Source organism: Protopterus annectens, chromosome 5.part0 (assembly GCF_019279795.1).
Source record: "Protopterus annectens isolate FY-2018-M chromosome 5.part0, PAN1.0, whole genome shotgun sequence".
Classification (NCBI taxonomy): domain Eukaryota; kingdom Metazoa; phylum Chordata; order Ceratodontiformes; family Protopteridae; genus Protopterus; species Protopterus annectens.
In genome coordinates this window covers 1,974,753,743-1,974,774,022 of record NC_056735.1, presented here as the reverse complement: position 1 = coordinate 1,974,774,022, position 20,280 = coordinate 1,974,753,743, and positions in this window count along the sequence as shown.

Genomic DNA, 20,280 nt, shown 5'->3' with positions numbered 1-20,280 from the left:
AAGCTGTTTGTTGCTCTCTTGAGGCAAATATGTTTGTCTATAGTGTTCCCCACCTGTAGAACACTGACTAGGAAGACTTGTTTGATTTCTTGAGTATCCATTCATGAGGGTCTTCAGTGGACCTGCTGACAGAGTCTGCCAAGATGTCATCCCACCCCCAGATGTGAGGCATCTGTGTACATGTGTTGAACTGCCTTGATGGGCTGTAGTGGGAGTCCTGGATTCTGTAGGATTTGGTGAATCTACCACCTTAGCTCTTGTTTCAGACAGGGTAGGAAGGGCACCTGAAAGTCCAGTGGGTGGTTGTGTTTGGACCAGACATTCTTCAATTACCACTGGAACTTCCTCATGTGTAGTCTGGCAATGGGGCACCATGGGAAGAGTGGCTGCCATTAAACCCAGGAGGCAAAGAAATTCCCTGGCTGAGATGTGGTTGACTAGGCGTAAATTTTGGAAATAGCTGGTTAAAGAAGTGACCTTTTCTGGTGGGAGGAAGGTCTTCATCAGACCTGTCCTTCTTTATCAACCCAAGAAGATCTGGTCTTGGGATAGAGTGAGGGAAGACAGTTGTGTGTGAAACCCAGACTTTCTAAGAGAAACAGTGAATTGCAGGTGTCTCTGAAGAGTGCTTGCTTCTGCTTGGATGAGAAGGTCGCCCAAGTATGGGAAGATCTGTATGCCTTTTTTTCTGCAGAAGGCTACTGCTGGGGCTAGACACTTTGTAAATTCCCCTTGGTGCTGTAGTCAAGCCAAAGGGGAAGGAAATTGATAGTGCAAGGATGGCACTGCAAAAAGTACAGTTGTGTACACTTACCATAAATGTAGATGTTCGAGTGGATTCACTGTTGCAGTCATTACATTTGGGTTTTCTGCTTGCAGGTTGCACTCAGTCGGCCTGATTAACAAAGTTTTGGGTCCTGCGTCGGTTGCTGTCCCTTCTTCCATGACATCAGGGGTATAAAATATGCAGCCAATGCCATTACATCAGTTTTTCTTGCCCCAGATGTCAGGTGCCCCCCTAATGGGAAGCAATTAAACATAAAAGCACAAAGATATACCTCCAACAAAAAAGCAAATACACCAAAAAGGCTTTTAAGCATAGTAAAGGAAAGTAGAGGTATAGCCAAAAGAAGTTAGGGGGCTGGAGGGAGGTTAACCAGGACTGCAACAGTGAATACACTCGAACATCTACATTTATGGTAAGTGTACACAACTGTACTATGTTCTTCGTGTTTCACTGTTGCAGTCATTACATTTAGGTAGATTCCTAAAGCTATGGTTGGGAGAAGGAGTTTAGATAGCATTGGGGCCAGCTATAAGGCCCTGCAAGACTGCAGTGGCAAAGCCAGCTCTGGATTTAGAGAAAATTGGAAAATTATGACGCTTGGTGAAAGTACGTACAGAACTCCAGGTAGCAGCTTCTAGGATGTCCCTGGTAGGGACGCCTCTGAGAAAGGCTGTAGAGGTAGATGCAGCCCTGGTGGAGTGAGGTCTGATCCCCTGGGGGATAGGTTTTCCATGGTGCTTATAGCAGAAATGAATGCAATGGCTTATCCATTTAGAAATTGTTTGCTTTGAAATAGCCTTCCCCTCTGCCCCTGCAGCAAATGTTACCAGCAGTTGTTCAGATTTCCTTTGAGGTTTAGTCCTGTCCAAGTAGAATTTAAGTTGTCTGTGCACATCTAAGGAATGCAGTATCCGTTCCCCTTTATTCTGTGGATTGGGAAAGAAGGTCGGTAAATGAATGGACTGATTAAGAGCCACACTGAATACTACCTTGGGCATGAAGGATGGATTGGTTCTGAGGGACACCCTGTCTGCATGAAAGATGATGAAAGGCTCCACTGCCATAAGGGCCGGTAATTCAGATACCCTTCTAGCTGAAGTGATTGCTAAAAGGAAAGCTGTTTTCCAAGAAAGAAATTTTAAGTCTGCAATAGCAGCTGGCTCGAAAAGAGGTAGAATGAGTTTATCCAAGACAAAGTTAAGGTCCCAGGCTGGGGTTGGAACTCTCCTGGGTGGTCTCAAATTTTTGGTCCTTCTGAGGAACTGCTTGAGCAGTGGATGAGAGAAGAGGGGAGGTTCTGTGTTATAATGAGCTGAAATGGCTGAGGCATGGATTTTAATGGAGGAAAATGACAGGCCCTTATGAAGCATCTCAGTTAAGTATTGCAAAATCTGAGGTAAATTGGGTGCTGCTGTGCTCATCCCTTGAGACTGGTTCCAGGCACAAAATCTTTTCCATTTTTCAGCATAAGATTTTCTAATACTAGGCCTCCTTGCCTATAAGATGATATCCATCACAGGTTTGCTGAGGGATGGTAAAGGAGAGATTAAGTAATTAGCCAGGCTGCAAGGTTCAGTGTTGGAAGCTGAGGGTGCAGAATCTGGTTCTCCTGCCAAGACAGCAGGGAAGGTGTCTGAGGCAGGTGCCATGGAGATAACCATGATACACTGAGCAGGAGGGGGTACCAGTGTTGGCGTGGCCAGTCTGGAGCAATCAAAATCATTCTTGGTTTGTCCTGTTTGACTTTTAGTAGAACTTTGGAGAGCAGAGGTGGGGGGGGAGGCATAGACTGATAGGTTTTTCCAGCTGAAGGACAGAGCATCCACTTTCCAGGCTTGTTTGTGGGGAGTCCTTATGTAAATTTTGTCCAATTGGTAGTTCTGGGGAGAGGAAACAGGTCTATATCTGGGCTCCCCCATTTGCTTGTCAACATGTTGAAAATCCTTGGTTTCAGTTTCCACTCATGTGGGTCCATGAGGTTTCTGCTTAGTCTGTCTGCCAGTGTATTTAATTTTCCTGGCAGGAATTGAGCTTGTAGGTGCACTTGGTAGCTCAAGGCAGTGCTCGACAATGCCATGGCTAGTCTGTAGAGGGGGTAAGAATGTGTACCCCCCTGCTTGTTTATGTACCACATAACAGTGGTGGTGTCCATCTTTACCATTAGTTATCCTGGAAGAATGTGGTCCATGAAGGCTGTCAGAGCATTCCATACAGCTAACATTTCTTTTTGATTGATATGCAGATGCATTTGACTTGGGTTCCATTTGCCATGAATGCACTTCCCTAGTCTGATGCATCTGTTGTTAGGGTTTGGGTGGCAGGGGGTGGTGTGAAAGGTAGTCCCTTGTTTTGGTGGCAGGCCTCTGCCCACCAAAGGAACTCTAGGTGTAGGCAAGGTATGATAGGAATCATTGTTTCTAAGTTTTGAGAATGTTGACACCATAGGCTTTTTATATACCACTGTAGTTTCCTCATATGCAGTCTTGCATATGGAATTAGAAGAATGCAGGAGGCCATGAACCCCAAGGCTTGCAGTATTTGTCTTGCAGATAGCAGAGTTTTTGTGGCCACTTGTTTGAAGTAGGTTGTCAAATGAATTTGCTTTTCTGGTGTGAGGTAAGCCATCTGGGAAGTTGTATTCAAGCTTGCTCCCAGGAATATAATTTGTTGACAGGGTACCAGGTATGATTTCTTTTAATTTATGGTTTACCTCAGACAAGTTAAAACCCCTTTTTACAAAGGCCAGATGATTCAAAAGTATGTCCTGGCTTTCTGCCTGAATTAGACAATCGTCCCGGTATGGGGTATATTTGAATATTTCTTTGCCTGCAAAGTGCAATAACTGGAGCTAGGCACTTTATGAATACCCTGGGCGCAGTAGATAAGCCAAAGGGCAGTGCAGAAAACTGATAGTGCATATAGCCTGCTTTGAAGCGTAGGTATCTTCTGCAAGATTCCCTGATTGGGATGTGCAGGTATGCTTCTTTTAAATCCAGTGTTGCCAACCAGGCATCTTTGCCTAGCATAGGAAGTAATTGGTGAAGAGTCAGCATCTTGAATTTTGGAATCTCCAAAAAGGTGTTTAGAGTAGACAGGTCCAGGATGGGACACCATGAATTGTCTTTTCTGGGTACCATGAAAAGTCTTGAGTAGAAACCTTGTCCCTTTTCCTCTTCTGGTACCAGTTGAATAGCCCCCATGCTTAAGAGAGAAAGTACTTGTTTTCTGGCCTCTGCCCACTGATTTGGGGGTAGGTCCGGCCACCCACTTGGTGTTGGCAGCATGTGAAGTGAAATCTGTTTTCCTGGGACACTATATTTAAAACCCATTTGTCCTGGGTAATGAGTTCCCAATTCTTTGCATGACGAGCAATCTTTCCCCCCCAAAGGGACAGTCAGATGATGAGTGCTAGAAAATTTTAAAAAGAAGTCATTGAGACAGTTTACCATAGGGGGAGTCATATTATTCCTAGACTTGGAAGTGGTGGCCCCCCAGTGCTTAGTTCTGTGAGTCCCCTGGGACTGAAACCTGGGGTTTTTGCTGTGTCTGGGTTTGGCTTGAGAAGACCTGGAAGGGGCTGGAAAGGACCAATTCTTAGAAGGCCAGTGCCTACTAAATCTAAGAGGCTGAACTTGTAAAAAATCTTTAACAGTTTGCATAGATTTAGCTTTATCTTCCATCTTTTTAAGAACTTCCTCAGCCTTGTTGCCAAACAGGCGGTCTTGATTTAAAGGAGCATCCAAATATTTAGCTTTAACATGATCAGGCAAAGATTGCTCCTTAAGCCATGCACGCCTTCTGAGCACAGACCCTGTAACAGCAGCCCTGCAAGAGAACTCTAATGAATCAAAACCACATTGCAAAGTATGTTTTCCAACTTGTTCGGCAGAATGCATTAAATCCTGTAATTCTTTATTTTCCACACAGTCAGGAATCAACATCATTTTCTGTTTAAGCAGTCCAATAACATGTTGCTGATATTTTAACATATGAAACTGGCAGTTTAAAGCCCTAATGGCCAAGGTTGCAGAAGTGTAAACCTTCTTACCCCCCCCCCCCTGTCCAGCACCTTGGAGTCTCTATCAGAAGTGGTAGGATTTTTAGCAGTAGAAGCCTTAATGCCCTTGGGCCCCCGTGAAATAGTCTCTGGATCTGCAATAGGATTTTTGAAAAGGAACTTGTGGGACTTGACCCTGTAGTATCGGTCAGGTTTTCTGGGAGCAGGAGGCAGGGAATCAGGGGCCAAACTAGATTCCGAGAAAGCATCATCAACAATGTCTAGGTCTAGTACAGGAGGAATAGCTAAAGGCCTATGCTGAGGTAGAAGGAAATCCCTAAGCCTCTTTTTTGAATCAGAAAAATCCTGGCTTTCCCAGTGGAAAGAGTATGTAAGGTTTCCCCAAAAGAAAAATCCTCAGGAGGGGAAGCAGAGGGAATAGAGTCCTCTGCATCAGAATCCTCATAAATAGGTAAGGACAAATCCAGGTCATCAGATGAGTCAGAAAAAACAGAATCCTGATCAGAAGATTCATAATCAACCTCAGTCCTAGGCCTCTTAGAAGGGGGGTGGGTTGGCTACCCGATTAGAGCTATTAGCTCTTTAGCCATTCTTATCATTTGTTTTTTAGGCATAGAGGCCTGAGCATGTGGCCTGGGCATCGATTTTTTAGACATGGATCGAGATTTAGGCCTAAGTAATGAAGGAGGCGGCAATTTAATATGCAAGTCCATAGGCCTGAATACACCCTCAGAAGCCGCCGGTGCCTGTACAGCGGCTCCGGACCCATCCAAGGTAGAGACATCTGCGGGTTCCATATTTGAAGCATCTTGTGGCATACCAGACTCCGAATGGGTCTCAGTAGAGGCCTGCAAATCGGAAGTAGCAGGTATCAGGGGCTGCAAAAGCACCTCACTGAGTACCAGTGAACTGGCAACTGGCTTAGGAGAAGCGTCGTCGGCAATTTTGGACATTGGCGGCCTGTCTCTGTCTTTATCTTTGCATTTTTTTGGAATCCCGGTAGTCGGACGGCTAACTGACGACATTTCTGGATAATTAAACCAAGAACCAAAATATTTAGAGGCAAAAATATACAGACGATGGATAGTGCGCTGATTAAATAAAGCACAAAACCGACAGCAAGGTACGTCGTGGTCAGGGCCTAGGCAAGGAATACAGTACGAATGAAAATCTTTATAAGATATTTACTTTCCACAAGTAATGCAATTATTAACTTTTACTGACATCGGTAAGGCACAAGAAAAAGTTTCCCCATCTGGGTACTTAGCTTTAGTTGAAGACTTCGGTTCTGAAACCCGAAAACGAAAATTTCAGGAGTCGGCCGACTGGCACTTGCAAACTGCTTCTGTTTTGGGCACCACACAGCAAGAAAGACTGATGTAATGGTGTCAGCTGCATGTTTTATACCCCTGACGACCTGACGTCTTGGAAGAAGGGACAGCAACCGACACAGGACCCAAGACTTTGTTAATCAGGCCAACTGAGGGCAACCTGCAAGCAGATAACCCAAATGTAATGACTGCAACAGTGAAACACGAAGAACATCACAAGAATCCCCTGAAGTCTAGGTGGATAGGGATATAAAGATATGCCTCGCCCTGGGTGTCAAAAGTGGAAGAAGGGTTTGCAGGGATAGCATGCAGAAGGAAGTTAAATGCAGGAAGGGGTTTAGCAAAGACAGGTCCAGGACTGGCCTCCACGGACCATTCTTTTTTGGAACCAGGAAGAGTCTGGAATAAAAACCTTGACCCTCCTGTCCTGGTGGAAACCCTCCCTATGGTTCCTTGTAATATCAAATCCTAAATGACTAGGGGTATCAGGTGGACCTGTTTTATGGAGGGAGGGGGTATCCATTTTGGAGAAGGCTTCGCCTGCCAGGTCATGAAGTACTCTTTTTCCACAATGGATAGTACCTGTCAAGATTGTTTGTCAGCTGCCACAGCAGGATCTGCCATGGGAGGCTCGATGAGATATTTATAATCATCAGGTGCCTTGTAGAATCTGTCTGGCCTTTCTGGGGCTGGTGGCTGAGATTCTGGGGTCTTGGAAGCAAAGGCAAACACATTAAAGGCAGTCTGAGGTGATTTATTGTCACTGGGGAAGACAGAGAGAGGTGGCCAGAAAGGGGGAGATGGTGAAGGGCATTTTGGAGGTAGTGTGAGAGGAGCTAGTCCTAGTGGATGAGGGTTTTCTGGGTCCTTTACTTGGCTTTGGAGAAAAGGAGAGTGCAGGTGCCCTTCTAACAAAGCTTGGTTTTGTTGGGTAGTTCCTATAGAATTTAGGAATTGGGGGATACAAGCAGATGCTTCAGACCCTGGAGCTCTTTGCATTTTTCCTGCAGATTTTTGAAAGGTTCTGCAAATTGCTTACCAAAAAGGAACTTGTCCAGTGGGGGCATCCAAGATCTTGTTTTTGAAGTCATCTGGCAGAGGTTGTAGGCTGAGCCAGGAATACCTTCAGCAGTATCATAGCTGCATTTTATTGACTGCCTGGCTACTTGTGTTGCTAAGAAATGTTTTGAGGCAACCTGTGCCTTAGTTGGGGAGTCAGGCATAGTGGAGAGTAGATTAGAGGCCTGGGAAACTAGATCTAGAGCATACTTTACCATATGAGCCTGGTAATTGATTGCCCTAAAGGCCAGGATTGAGGAAGTGTAAATCTTCTTTCCTAGCCTTTCCATCATCTTACTGTCATTATCTGAAGGCAGCAGAGAAGAGGATGGGATCTGTCAAGATTGTTTGTCAGCTGCCACAGCAGGATCTGCCATGGGAGGCTAGATGAGATATTTATAATCATCAGGTACCTTGTAGAATTTGTCTGGCCTTTTTGGGGCTGGTAGCGGAGATTCTGGGGTCTTGGAAGCAAAGACAAAGGCATTAAAGTATGCAGGAACCACAAGATGAATAGCAGAGGGAGAGGGGCACTCTATCTGCAGAAGCTTGAAGTATCTCTTCTGCACCTCTGTCATTTGGGTAGAGTCCCACTTGAAATATTCTCTCATTTTTGGAGAATGTTTCCCCAAAGGTTATGTCTTCTGGTGGGGAGTTCCCTTCCAAGGAATCCTAATCTGGGGAGCAGTATTCCAGGGGAAAGGCCAACTGGGAGGCATAAGTGAGAGACTCATCAGAGGAAAAAGAATCTTCCTCTTGAATCTGTGGAAGAGGTATGGAGCTAGCAGGGGCAGGCCTGGGACTTAAAGTTGACAAGGCAGGAGTTTGTGAGAGCGCAGGCCTCAGGGTCATAAAGGCCTGAAAGAGTGACTGGGGAAATGCCTGCCAGTCAGGCTGATCTTCAGCTGTCGCAGATAAAAGTCTAGTCTTTTGTTTTACTTTGGGAGAGGGAGTCTTTTGAGATGTCTGAGCGGCTAAAGGCTTGGTATCAGACGTCATGTCTGGGGTAGTAGTAGATTCCTCAGAAGCAGGTAATGGCAACCACAAAGGCCAGCCGAGTCCCCCCGATATAGATAGAGACTGATGTCGCAAAAACCTCCATGGATGTGCTGGCTGGAGAAGCAAGGGTGGCTTCTGAAATGGTAACAGTCAAAGTCGCCAGATCTATCGGATGCTCCTCAGCCCCTAGACCAGAAGCTGGCAGGACGTCCAAAGTCGGGAGGCGCAGTGTCAGGCCTAAAAACCTTGGCCTTCTTTTTAGGCGGCTCTGCCTGGACAGCTGATTCAGGATGTATACAGAGGGCGAGGTGCTTCAGGCATTGGTTTTCAACAAACAGTTTGAGGGCTGCCAGACAGCTGCAAAGGGTCTTAGGGATGAACGATTGGCAGACTTTACATGCTGCATGGTCATGGGACAGCCCTAAGCAAAACAAGCAGAGGTCGTGTGTATCTTTGTGTGTAATTTGCCGACCACAATTACATTTTCCCTTCCTAGATGACATTGACGGAATCAGCTAAAAACAGATAAACAGCAACGTAAGCTTAGCCAAAAAATAAGGAAAGATGCCTTAACAGGGTACTTATCTTAAACTTAGTCAGTATAGCGGAGCAGAACAAGCAAGGTGATGTTCGACTGTGGCAGAGAAGTTCTGAGGTCTGTGCGTGCGCCACATTTATGGTCCACGGTTTATGGTCCCTTCGTGTGATGTCCAATGCACATTACAGCAGCCAGGCTTAAGCTTTGGTATATGAGCCAGACGTTCGGGTCGACTGAGGCGGAGGATATCCCACAAGTGAGAATACTGCAACATGAGAATAGAAGGACATATTTGTATTCCCAGAGTTTTGCAAAAGCTTAACTGTGGCTAGATACTTTGTGAAGACTCTGAAAGATATAGAAAGCCCAAAAAGCAAAGCAGTAAACTGAAAATGTGATGAGCCAGTACAGAATCTCAGGAATTTCCTGCAAGAAGGGCATATGGGGATATGCAGGTATGTATTCTTCAAATCCAAAGATACTAGATGGCCTGAGGAATGAAAGGGGAGAAGGGTCTGAAAAGACAGTATTCTGAAAGTGGTACATTGAAGGAAGCTGTTAAGCTGGAAGTGATTCAGAATGGGTGTCCATTGTCCTTTTCTTGGTACCAGGAACAGTCTGCAGAAAAATCTTCATTCCAGAAACTGAGGAACTGGTTTATGTTGCCTTGGGACAGATGAGAAGGAGAAGCTTTAAGTGGCTGTGGGGTGGAGGTGGAATGCCTTTTAAGAGAGGTAGTGCTTTCTAGGACATACTGTAATCTTTTTTATGATGGTGAGTATCCCAATTGTCTGTGATAATCTTTTCCCAATTTGTAATGAAAAGAGTTATCTTTTTGAAAGGGGAAGGGGTTTGGGAAGATAGTCTGAAACTAATCTGTGAGTGTAGGCCTCCCAGATCTGGGGTCCATTTCAGGATTTTCTGAAATTATTTTTTCTGGGTGCCTTCTAGTGTTTCTGAAAAGGCATATGTTCCTTTCTAACAAAGGAGATGGGCTTGACTTAGGAGTTGCTCTAATATTTGGGAGCACAGGTAAGAAGAATCTGCCTGCAGTCCTTCAGTTTTACCTTGCTGCTGCAAGGTTTTGAATAAGCTAGCTACCTGTGGTCCACACAAAAAGTCCCTGTAAAACGGGGGAATCTAGGAGTTTAGCAATGACATTTTCTGGCAGGGGCTGGTTATTCAACAAAGCACATCTCCAAATGACTGAACCAGTAGCAGCTGCTCGGGAAAAGGCCTCACCATTATCATAGCTGCATTTTATTTTATGCCTAGCCACTTCAGTGGTCTGATTTTTTTGACTGTTCAGGATTGGTAAGAGGTATTTGGTCATCTGGATCTGATAATTAATGGCTCTGAAAGCCAGAGTAGTAGTAGTATAGACCTTTTTTCCCCAACTATCCATAGCCCTGTTGTCCTTGTCTGATGGTAGGGCATTAACATTTAGAAGTAGCTTAAGGTTTATTTAAGGCTAAGGAAACAGCTGAAGGGGCAGGTACAGGATTCTTAAAGAGAAAAGTACAGTTTTGTACCTACCATAAACGTAGATGTCCGATAGATATGCAACTGCAGTCCTGACATATGGGTTGTCCTGCCTCAGGCAGCCCCTCGGTCGGCCGGATTCCAAAGTCTGGGTCCGGCGTCGGCTGATGTCGCCTCTTCCCCGATGTCAGAGCGGCTGGGGTATAAAAGCATCAGACGACGCCATCTTCTTCAGTGTTTCTTGCCCCAGATGCCAAGTGCCCTCCAAGGAAGGCTAAATTTAGAGAATGGATAAAATTCCAGACATGCACAATAGTAATAAACAGATACACCATAAAAGCTATCCCCAGCTAAGTTGGAAAAGGGGTAGTGGACCCAAAAAAGTAAATTACAGAGGGGTAGGAGGGAGGTAACCTGACTGCAGTTGCATATCTATCGGACATCTACATTTATGGTAGGTACAAAACTGTACTATGTCCTTCAAGAATGCAACTGCAGTCCTGACATATGGGTTGAATACCATAGCCAAGCTGGGGGTGGTAGGATCTAAGAAAAAGATGGTGTAGCTAAAATGCCCTGCAGGACTGCTGAAGCAAAGCCTGCTCGGGATCTGGAGTATAAAGGCAGGTTGTAGTGTTTGGAAAATGTATGCACGGAGCTCCATGTAGCAGCTTCTAGAATGTCCTTTGTAGCCACCCCCTTAGAAAGGCTGTGGAGGTGGCTATAGCTCTGGTGGAGTGTGGCCTGATATCGGCTGGCACACCTTTTCCATGGAAGGAGTAACAGAATCTGATGCAGTGTCCAATCCATTTTGAAATTGTTTGTTTGGAAATTGCCTTTCCTTGCACTCCAGCAGCGTAAGCTACAAATAGTTGGTCAGACTTTCTGTTGGCCTTTGTTCTGTCCAAGTAGTAGCGTAATTGTCTGTGTATGTCCAAAGTGTGCAGCAGCTTTTCCCCTCTATTTTGAGGATTGGGAAAGAAAGTAGGCAGGTGAATTGCTTGATTTAGAGACACCCTGGATATCACTTTTGGCATAAATGAAGGATTGGTTCTTAAAGAAACTCTGTCCTGATGAAAAATGAGGAATGGAGGTACTGACATGAGGGCCTGTATCTCCGAGACTTTTCTTGCTGAGGTAACTGCCAACAGGAAAACTGTTTTCCAGGAGAGAAACTGCATTTCTGAAGATGCTGCTGGCTCAAAAGGAGGAAGAGTTAATTTTTCCAAGACGAAGTTGAGGTCCCATGCAGGCACTGGTGGTTTCCTGGGAGGTTTGATATTCTTTAGCCCTCTTAGAAACTGTCTTAGCAAAGGATGTGAAAACACAGGTGGATCGCAGTTGTATTTTGCTGAGATTGCTGAAGCGTGTATTTTTATGGAAGAATATGAAAGGCCACTATGAAGCATTTCTGCCAAGTATTCTAGCATCTGTGGCATGCTTATTACTGATGCATACTGACCCTTGTTGGCATTCCAGGTGATGAATCTCTTCCATTTGGCTGAATAAGTTTTTCTGGTGGAAGGTCTGCGTGCTTCCAGTAAGATCTCTTGAACTTTTTTGGAGAGAGATATGGGTGGAAGTCATGGGACCCTCCAAGCTGTCAGCTGCAATGTTTGCAGGTTGGGATGAACCATCCTGTATTTGTGCTGAGTTAGAAGCAGAGGCCATTGAGGCAGGGGCCACGGCTTGGTGCGAGATATGCTCCTTAGTAATGGATACCAGTGCTGCCTTGGCCAGTCTGGAGCTATCAAAATACCTTTTGGTTGTTCTGCTTTGATCTTCAGTAACACCTTGGTCATTAATGGTAGAGGTGGGAATGCATAGATTGTCAAGAGAATTCCAGCTGAAGGAGAGAGCATCCATTCTCCAGGCTTGAGGATGGTGTGTCCTCGAACAGAACTTCTTCAGATGATGATTGCGGTGAGAGGCCAAGAGATCTATGTCCAGCCTGCCCCATGCATGAGTTATTAGTGAAAAAATGTCGGGATGCAGCATCCATTCGTGCGGGTCCAAAATGTTTCTGCTTAGACTGTCCGCCAGAACATTGTCCTTGCCTGGAACAAACTGGGATTGCAACTGTAAGTTTAGTTTCAGGGCCTTTTCCCAAAGAGTCATTGTTAGTCTGCAGAGAGGGTAAGAATGAGTGCCTCCCTGTTTGTTTATGTACCACATGACAGTGGTATTGTCTGTCTTTATTAGCAGATGACCTTGTTGAAGAAATTTTTCGAAGGCCTCGATTGCATGAATCACTGCCAACATCTCTTTTAGATTTATGTGCAGATGCATTTCCCAGGGAGTCCATTGCCCTTGCATGCATCTGCCCTCCATGTGCGCCCCCCCCATCCATGATCTGAGGCGTCTGTTGTAATGGTTTGACTTGCTTGAGGTTTGTTGAAAGACATGCCTTTGTTTAATTGACTTGCTTGTGCCCACCACAAAAATTCCTTTTGGAGACATGGAATGAGTGGTATAATTTCTTCTAAGTTGTGGCTGTGTTGAGACCATAAACTTTTTAGGTACCATTGTAGTTTTCTCATGTGTAGTCTTGCCAGTGGAATCAGAAGAATGCAAGATGCCATGAAACCCAGGGCCTGCAGGATTTTCCTTGCAGTCATCTGGGTGAGCTTTGCTAGGCCTTTGAAGTAATCTGGTAATTGTTCTTGTTTTTCTTCTGTGAGGAAAGCCATTTGTGAGTTTGTGTCCAGTTTGGCTCCTAGAAAAATTATTTGTTGGGATGGCAGTAGTCTTGATTTTTGAATATTGACTGTGTATCCCAAAGCCTGTAGTAAGTGTATGACATAGTCCAAGTTTCTTATCAAGGCTTGTTTGCTGGCCGCTTGTATAAGGCAGTCGTTCAGGTAAGGGTATATTTGTATCCCCTGGAGTCTGCAATGTGCAATTACTGATGCCAGGCATTTCGTGAATACTCTGGGCGAAGTAGATAAGCCAAACGGCAATGCTGAGAATTGATAATGCTCTGACCCTGCATGAAATCTGAGGTATCTTCTGCAACTGTGTCTGATTGGGACATGCAGGTATGCCTCCATGAGGTCCAGAGTAACCAGCCAAGACCCCTTGCCCAGCATGGGAAGAAGTTGCTGTAACGTCAGCATTTTGAATTTTGGCACAATGAGAAAAGTGTTTAGAGCGGACAAGTCCAGTATAGGCCTCCATTGCTTTTCTTTTCTTGGAACAAGGAACAGTCTTGAGTAGAATCCCTGACCTTGTTCCTGAGGAGGAACCTTTTCTATTGCTTTGATCTGTAACAGGTTTGAAACTTGTATGAGTGCCTCTGCCCTTTGATTTTGTGGCAGGTTTGGCATGCCTTGTCTTGTTGGTAAGGTATGGAAGTGGAACCTGTAACCTTTGTCTATTATGTCCAGAATCCATTTGTCCTTTGTTAAAACGTGCCAATTCTTTGAAAATAAGGATAATTTTCAGCCTAAAGGTGCTTCTCTTTGAGCCTTGGTCGGCGGTGTCAAAGTCAAGTCATTGTGATTGTCCCTGTGGAGCAGTAGAAGTCCCTGCGCCACTTCTCTGATTAGTTGGTTGCCATTGGCGGCCCCTGTAGGAGCCTCGGTATTGCCCTCTACCTGGAGCACGCCTGTTTTTTCCCCTTTGGAACTTGTCAGTGTCTGGAAAGGACCAATTCTTTGAAGGCCAATTCCTGCTGAACCTCGGTGGCTGAACCTGGAGGAAATCTTTGACTGTTTGTACTGATTTAGCCTTTTCCTCAATAGATTTCAACACATCCTGTGCATTAGCACCAAATAGCTTCTGTTTTTCCAGAGGTGCATCTAGGAGCTTTACTTTAACATGATCTGGCAATGCCTGTTCTTTCAACCAAGCATGTCTACGTAGGACGGCCCCTGTCATAGCTGCCCTACATGAAGCTTCCAATGCATCATAACCACACTGAAGAAAATGATTGCTAACCTGCTGAGTATTATGAACCAAATCCTGCAAGGCCTTTCTATCTAAAGGCTCAGGAGAGGCTAACTTTTTCTGCAAATCATCCATCAAGAAATCCTGATACTGAAACATATGAAAAAGACAGTTAAGTGCCCTCATGGCAAGGGTGGTTGAGGTATAAACTTTTTTGCCCCATCTCTCCAAGGACCTAGATTCCCTGTCAGCGGGCAAAGGGCTTTTGGCCGTGGAGGTGGCCACTCCTTTGGGCCCCTGAGAAATAGTTTCTAGATCCACAGAGTGGGCCTTAAAGAGATGCTTATGAGTTTCAGGAACCCTGTAATATCTGTCTGGCTTGACAGGAGCAGGAGGGAGAGAATCAGGGGAAGCACTGGAGTCTGAATACACATCATCCAATACATCTAACACTGGTGGAATAGCTAAAGGCCTGTGCTGGGGTAACTTAAGGAAAGTACGTAGCCTTTTCCTTGAGTCAGGGAAATCCTGGCCCTGCCACTGAAAATGCTCTCTCATGGAGTGGAGAATTTCCCCGAAAGAAATATTCTCTGGAGGAGAGGTAGAGGGAATGGATTCATCAGCATCAGAATCCTCGTAGGCCTGGAAGGATTCTTCCTGGAAATTTGAATGGTCTGAGTCCCCAGAGGCTTCATCTGAGGAAAGGGTATCTGTCTGCTCAACCCTAGGCCTTTTATCTGCAGGCGGCTGAGAACCTCTGTCTGGGTGTGCCTGAGAGCCTCTGATTAAAGAAATTAGATCTGCAGCTAAAGTCAAGATCTGTTTATCAGAAGTGGAACCCTGGGAAAAGGATTTAGGAGGGTGAGCCTTAGCCTGGATGGCAGCCTTAGCACGTGTGTAGGCCTTGATGGACATAGGGACCGGAGGCCTAGCTGCCCCACGTGCTGGAGTAACTTTATCCACCGGTATGGTGTCAGGTAAATCCTGGGCTTTGGTTTCAGGAGGAAAATCAACAACCCGCATCGGGGTAACCTCCGGGACCGAAGTGTGCGGTAAAGCGGTGTCGTTGGTCTGGAGCGGTTGAATTACTGCCTCCGAAGAGACCGATGCACTCGCGGTAGGCTTTGGTGTGTCGTTGGTGGAAAACGCGGGCCGAGAATGTCGGTCCCGGACCTTCCGTTTTTTGGAAATATGTGTTGTCGGTTGTTCCGACGGCATGATATAGGAGAAATTTTCCCCAAAAAGTCTTCAGCAAATTCTGCCCAGCGCCTGAGAGTGCGCTTATTGAAGCAAGCACAGGCAGCACAGGCCGAGACAACGTGGTCTGGGCCCAGGCAGGGAAGGCAGTAAGAATGGAAGTCCTTATGAGGTATTTGTTTACCACAAGACAAACAATTATTAACTTTTGCAGTTTTATCTGACATCGGCTGAGGCAAGAAAAGGTTCCCAACGGGTACTTAGCTTTTGATGACTTCGGTAACTGAAAACACAGGAGCTGGCCGACCGGCACTTGCGAACTGCTTCTGCTTCGGGCACTGCGCGGCAAGAAAGACTGAAGAAGATGGCGTCGTCTGATGCTTTTATACCCCAGCCGCTCTGACGTCGGGGAAGAGGCGACATCAGCCGACGCCGGACCCAGACTTTGGAATCCGGCCGACCGAGGGGCTGCCTGAGGCAGGACAGCCCATATGTCAGGACTGCAGTTGCATTCTTGAAGGACATCTTATCTTGAACCTTGTAGAGTCTGGCCTGCTGGGAGCCGAGAGTCAGAAGCTGTTGATGAGAAGGCATCCAAAAAGGCCTCCAGGACTGGGGGAAAGTACAGTTTTGTACCTACCATAAATGTAGATGTCCGATAGGTATGCATCTGCAGTCATAACATATGGGTTGTCCTGCCTCAGGCAGCCCTTCGGTCGGCCGGATTCCAAAGTCTGGGTCTGGCCTCGACTGATGTCGCACTTCACCTGACGTCATCGCTTCTGGGGTATAAAGGCATCAGCCGACGCCATTTTCCTCAGTGTTTCTTGCCCCAGATGCCAGGTGCCCTCTAGGAAGGCTAAATTTGGATAAATGTAGAAAATTCCAAACAGTAGAAAACCAAATATATATATACATCGCTTCTGGGGTATAAAGGCATCAGCCGACACCATTTTCCTCAGTGTTTCTTGCCCCAGATGCCAGGTGCCCTCTAGGAAGGCTAAATTTGGATAAATGTAGAAAATTCCAAACAGTAGAAAACCAAATATATATATATATATATATATATATATATATATATATATATACATATATACATACAAACAAATACACCATAACAGATTCCCCCAGCTAGCTAAAAGAGGGGTAAGCACCCTAGGAATACCACAGAGGGGAAGGAGGGTGGGTAATCCTGACTGCAGATGCATACCTATCGGACATCTACATTTATGGTAGGTACAAAACTGTACTATGTCCTTCAAGAATGCATCTGCAGTCATAACATATGGGTAGAATACCATAGCCAAACTGGGGGAGGAGGCACTAAGATAATGATGGTGTAGTTAAGATCCCCTGTAAAACTGCAGTTGCAAAACCTGCTTGGGATCTGGAGTATAAAGGAAGATTGTAATGCTTGGCAAATGTATGCACGGAGCTCCAAGTAGCAGCTTCTAAAATGTCTTTGGTAGCCACTCCGTAGGAAAGCTGTAGTGGTGGCTGTGGCTCTTGTGGAGCGAGGCCTGATATTTTCAGGAGTTGTCTTTCCATGAAAAGAGTAGCAGAATCAAATGCAATTTCCTATCCATTTTGAAATTGTCTGTTTGGAAATTGCTTTTCCTTGCACTCCTGTTGCATATGCTACCAGAAGCTGGTCAGTTTTTCTGCTGGTTTTAGTTCTGTCCAGATAGTAGCGTAGTTGTCTGTGTACATCCAAGGTGTGCAATAGTTTTCCCCCCTGTTCTGTGGGTTAGGGAAGAACGTAGGCAAATGAATAGCTCGGTTCAAGGATACCCTGGATACCACCTTTGGCATGAAAGTAGGATTGGTTCTCAGAGACACTCTATCCTGGTGAAAGATAAGGAAAGGCTGCACTGCCATTAATGCCTGTAACTCGGATACCCTTCTTGCTGAAGTGATTGCTAGAAGGAAAGCAGTTTTCCAAGATAAGAACTGTAAGTCTGCTGATGCTGCTGGTTCAAAAGGGGGAAGTGTTAATTTTTCCAGCACAAAATTGAGATCCCATGCAGGCAGAGGTGGTTTCCTTGGAGGTTTTACATTTTTTATCCCTCTTAAGAATTGTCTGAGGAGAGGGTGAGAGAAGATAGGAGGATCCATGTTGTACTCTGCTGAAATTGCTGAAGCATGAATCTTAATGGAAGAACAGGACAGGCCATTGTGGAACAGTTCTGCTAAGTATTCTAGGATGTGTGCTAGGTTTGCCAGTGTGACATTTGTACCCTTTGATGCACTCCAAATGAGGAATCTCTTCCATTTAGCCGAGTATGTTTTTCTTGTGGAGGGTCTGCGAGCCTCTAGGATAATGTCCTTGACCCTCTGAGATAAAACATTTTGGTTTTGTTTTATGCAATTTTCCAGGCAGTTAGCTGCAACGTTTTCAAGTTTGGATGCAGGGTCTTGTAGTTGTCCTGCGTTAGAAGTAAAGGCCATAGAGGTAGAGGCCATGAGTTCGTCCGAGACATGCTTCTCAGTAGCGGATACCAATGCTGCCTTGGCCAGTCTGGAGCTATCAGAATCACCTTTGGCTGTTCCTCCCTGATCTTCAGTAGAACTTTGTACATCAATGGGAGAGGTGGAAAGGCATAAACTGTCAGGGCCTTCCAGCTGAAAGAAAGGGAGTCCACCCTCCAAGCTTGTGGGTGGTATTCTCTTGAGCAGAATTTCTTCAGTTGGTGGTTGAGTGGGGAGGCGAACAGGTCTATCTCTGGCATTCCCCATTTCTTTGTTATGTTTTTGAAGATGTCTGGATGCAGCATCCATTCGTGAGCATCCGTGGTAGTTCTGCTTAAGCTGTCTGCTAGTGAATTCTCTTTTCCTGGTACGAATTTGGCCTGCAGTTGAATGTTGATATTCAGGCCTAGGTTCCACAGGTCCATTGCCATCCGGCATAGAGGGTAGGAATGCGTGCCTCCCTGTTTGTTGATGTACCACATGACTGTGGTATTGTCTGTCCTTATCAGCAGATGTCCTTGCTGGAGGAATGGTTTGAATGCCTCGATTGCATGCTTCACTGCCAGCATCTCCTTTAGATTTATGTGTAGATTCAGCTGGTCTTGAGACCATAGGCCTTGGATACACTTGTCTTCCATGTGTGCCCCAGCCTAGGTCTGAGGCGTCCGTGGTGATGGTCTGCCTTGGTTGTGGTTTGTGGAAAGGCAACCCTCTGTTGGTCTGGCAGGCCTGAGCCCACCACAGGAATTCTTTTTCCAGACATGGAATGATTGGTATCATGGTTTCTAGACTGTGTCTGTGTTGAGACCATACATTCCTTAGGTACCATTGTAATTTTCTCATATGCAGCCTGGCATGCAGGATCAAGATTATGCAAGATGCCATGTAACCCAGGGCCTGCAGGACTTTCCTTGCAGTAAGCTGAGTTTGTCTTGTCAAAGCCATGAAGTAGACTGGTAGTTGCTTTTGTTTTTCTTCTGTGAGAAAAGCCATCTGAGTTATTATGTCCAGTTCTGCACCCAAAAATGTTATCCTTTGGGATGGCACTAGTCTTGACTTCTGGATGTTGACTGTGTATCCCAAGGCTTGTAACAGTTGTACGACATATAAATCCTTTATTATTTTTGTCTTGTTGTCCGCTTGTATTAGGCAGTCGTCCAGGTATGGGTAGATCTGAATTCCCTGAAGCCGGCAATGTGCAATTACTGATGCCAGGCATTTCGTGAATACTCTGGGCGCAGTAGATAAGCCAAAGGGCAATGCTGAGAATTGATAATGCTCTGATCCTGCAAGAAATCTGAGGTGTCTTCTGCAATCTGGTCGTATAGGGACGTGCAGGTATGCCTCCTTGAGATCTAGAGTCACCAGCCAAGACTCCTTGCCCAACATGGGAAGAAGTTGCTGTAGGGTCAGCATCTTGAATTTTGGTACAATGAGATATGTGTTTAGTGCGGACAAGTCGAGAATAGGCCTCCATTGAGTTTCTTTTCTTGGTACAAGGAATAGTCTGGAGTAAAATCCTTGGCCTTGTTCCACAGATGGTACCCTTTCTATTGCTCTCATCCTTAGTAAGTTGAAGATTTGTTTTAGAGCCTCTGTCTTCTGGCTTGGTGTAAGGTTTGGCATTCCTCTCTTTTTTAGTAAAGTGTGGAAATGAAACCTGTAGCCTTTGTCTATTGTTTGCAATGTCCATTTGTCTCCTGTAATGCAATGCCAGTTTTTTGAAAATAAAGCTAACTTTCCGCCCAAGGGTGCTTCCAGTTGCTCCCTGGTAGGCGGAATCAGAGCCAAGTCATTGTGTCTGTCCTGTGGAAGTGGTTGTAGTCGCAGCTGTGGCGGTACTCCTCTGGTTGGCAGGTTGCCACTGACGACCCCTGTAGGCACCCCTAGATTGACCTCTGCCTCTTGGGCGTCTATTTCTGCCTCTCTGTGCTCTGGAGGTGTCTGGAAAGGACCAATTTTTTGAAGGCCAGTTTCTGCTGAACCTTGGAGGTTGGACCTGCAGAAAATCCTTGACTGTTTGCACAGATTTAGCTTTTTCTTCCACTTTCTTTAGAATCTCCTGTGCAGGGGAGCCAAATAAACTTTGTTTCTCCATAGGGGCATCTAGGAGTTTAGACTTGACATGATCTGGCAAGGATTGCTCTTTTAGCCAGGCATGCCTTCGAATCACTGCTTCAGTCATAGCTGATCTAAATGAAGCCTCCAGTGCATCATAGCCACATTTTAAGAAATGATTACTGACCTGCTGAGAGTTGTGTACCAAATCCTGAAGGGACTTACGGTCTAAAGGTTCAGGAGAGGAAAGCTTTTTATTCAGCTGATCTAACAAAAATTCCTGGTACTGTATCATATGGAATTGACAGTTTAAAGCCCTGGCAGAAAGAGTAGCAGATGTATAAACCTTTTTACCCCATCTCTCTAATGCTCTTGACTCTCTTTCAGAGGGTAGGGGGTTTTTGGCAATGGCAGCTGCAACACCCTTTGGGCCCTGAGAAATAGTTTCTGGGTC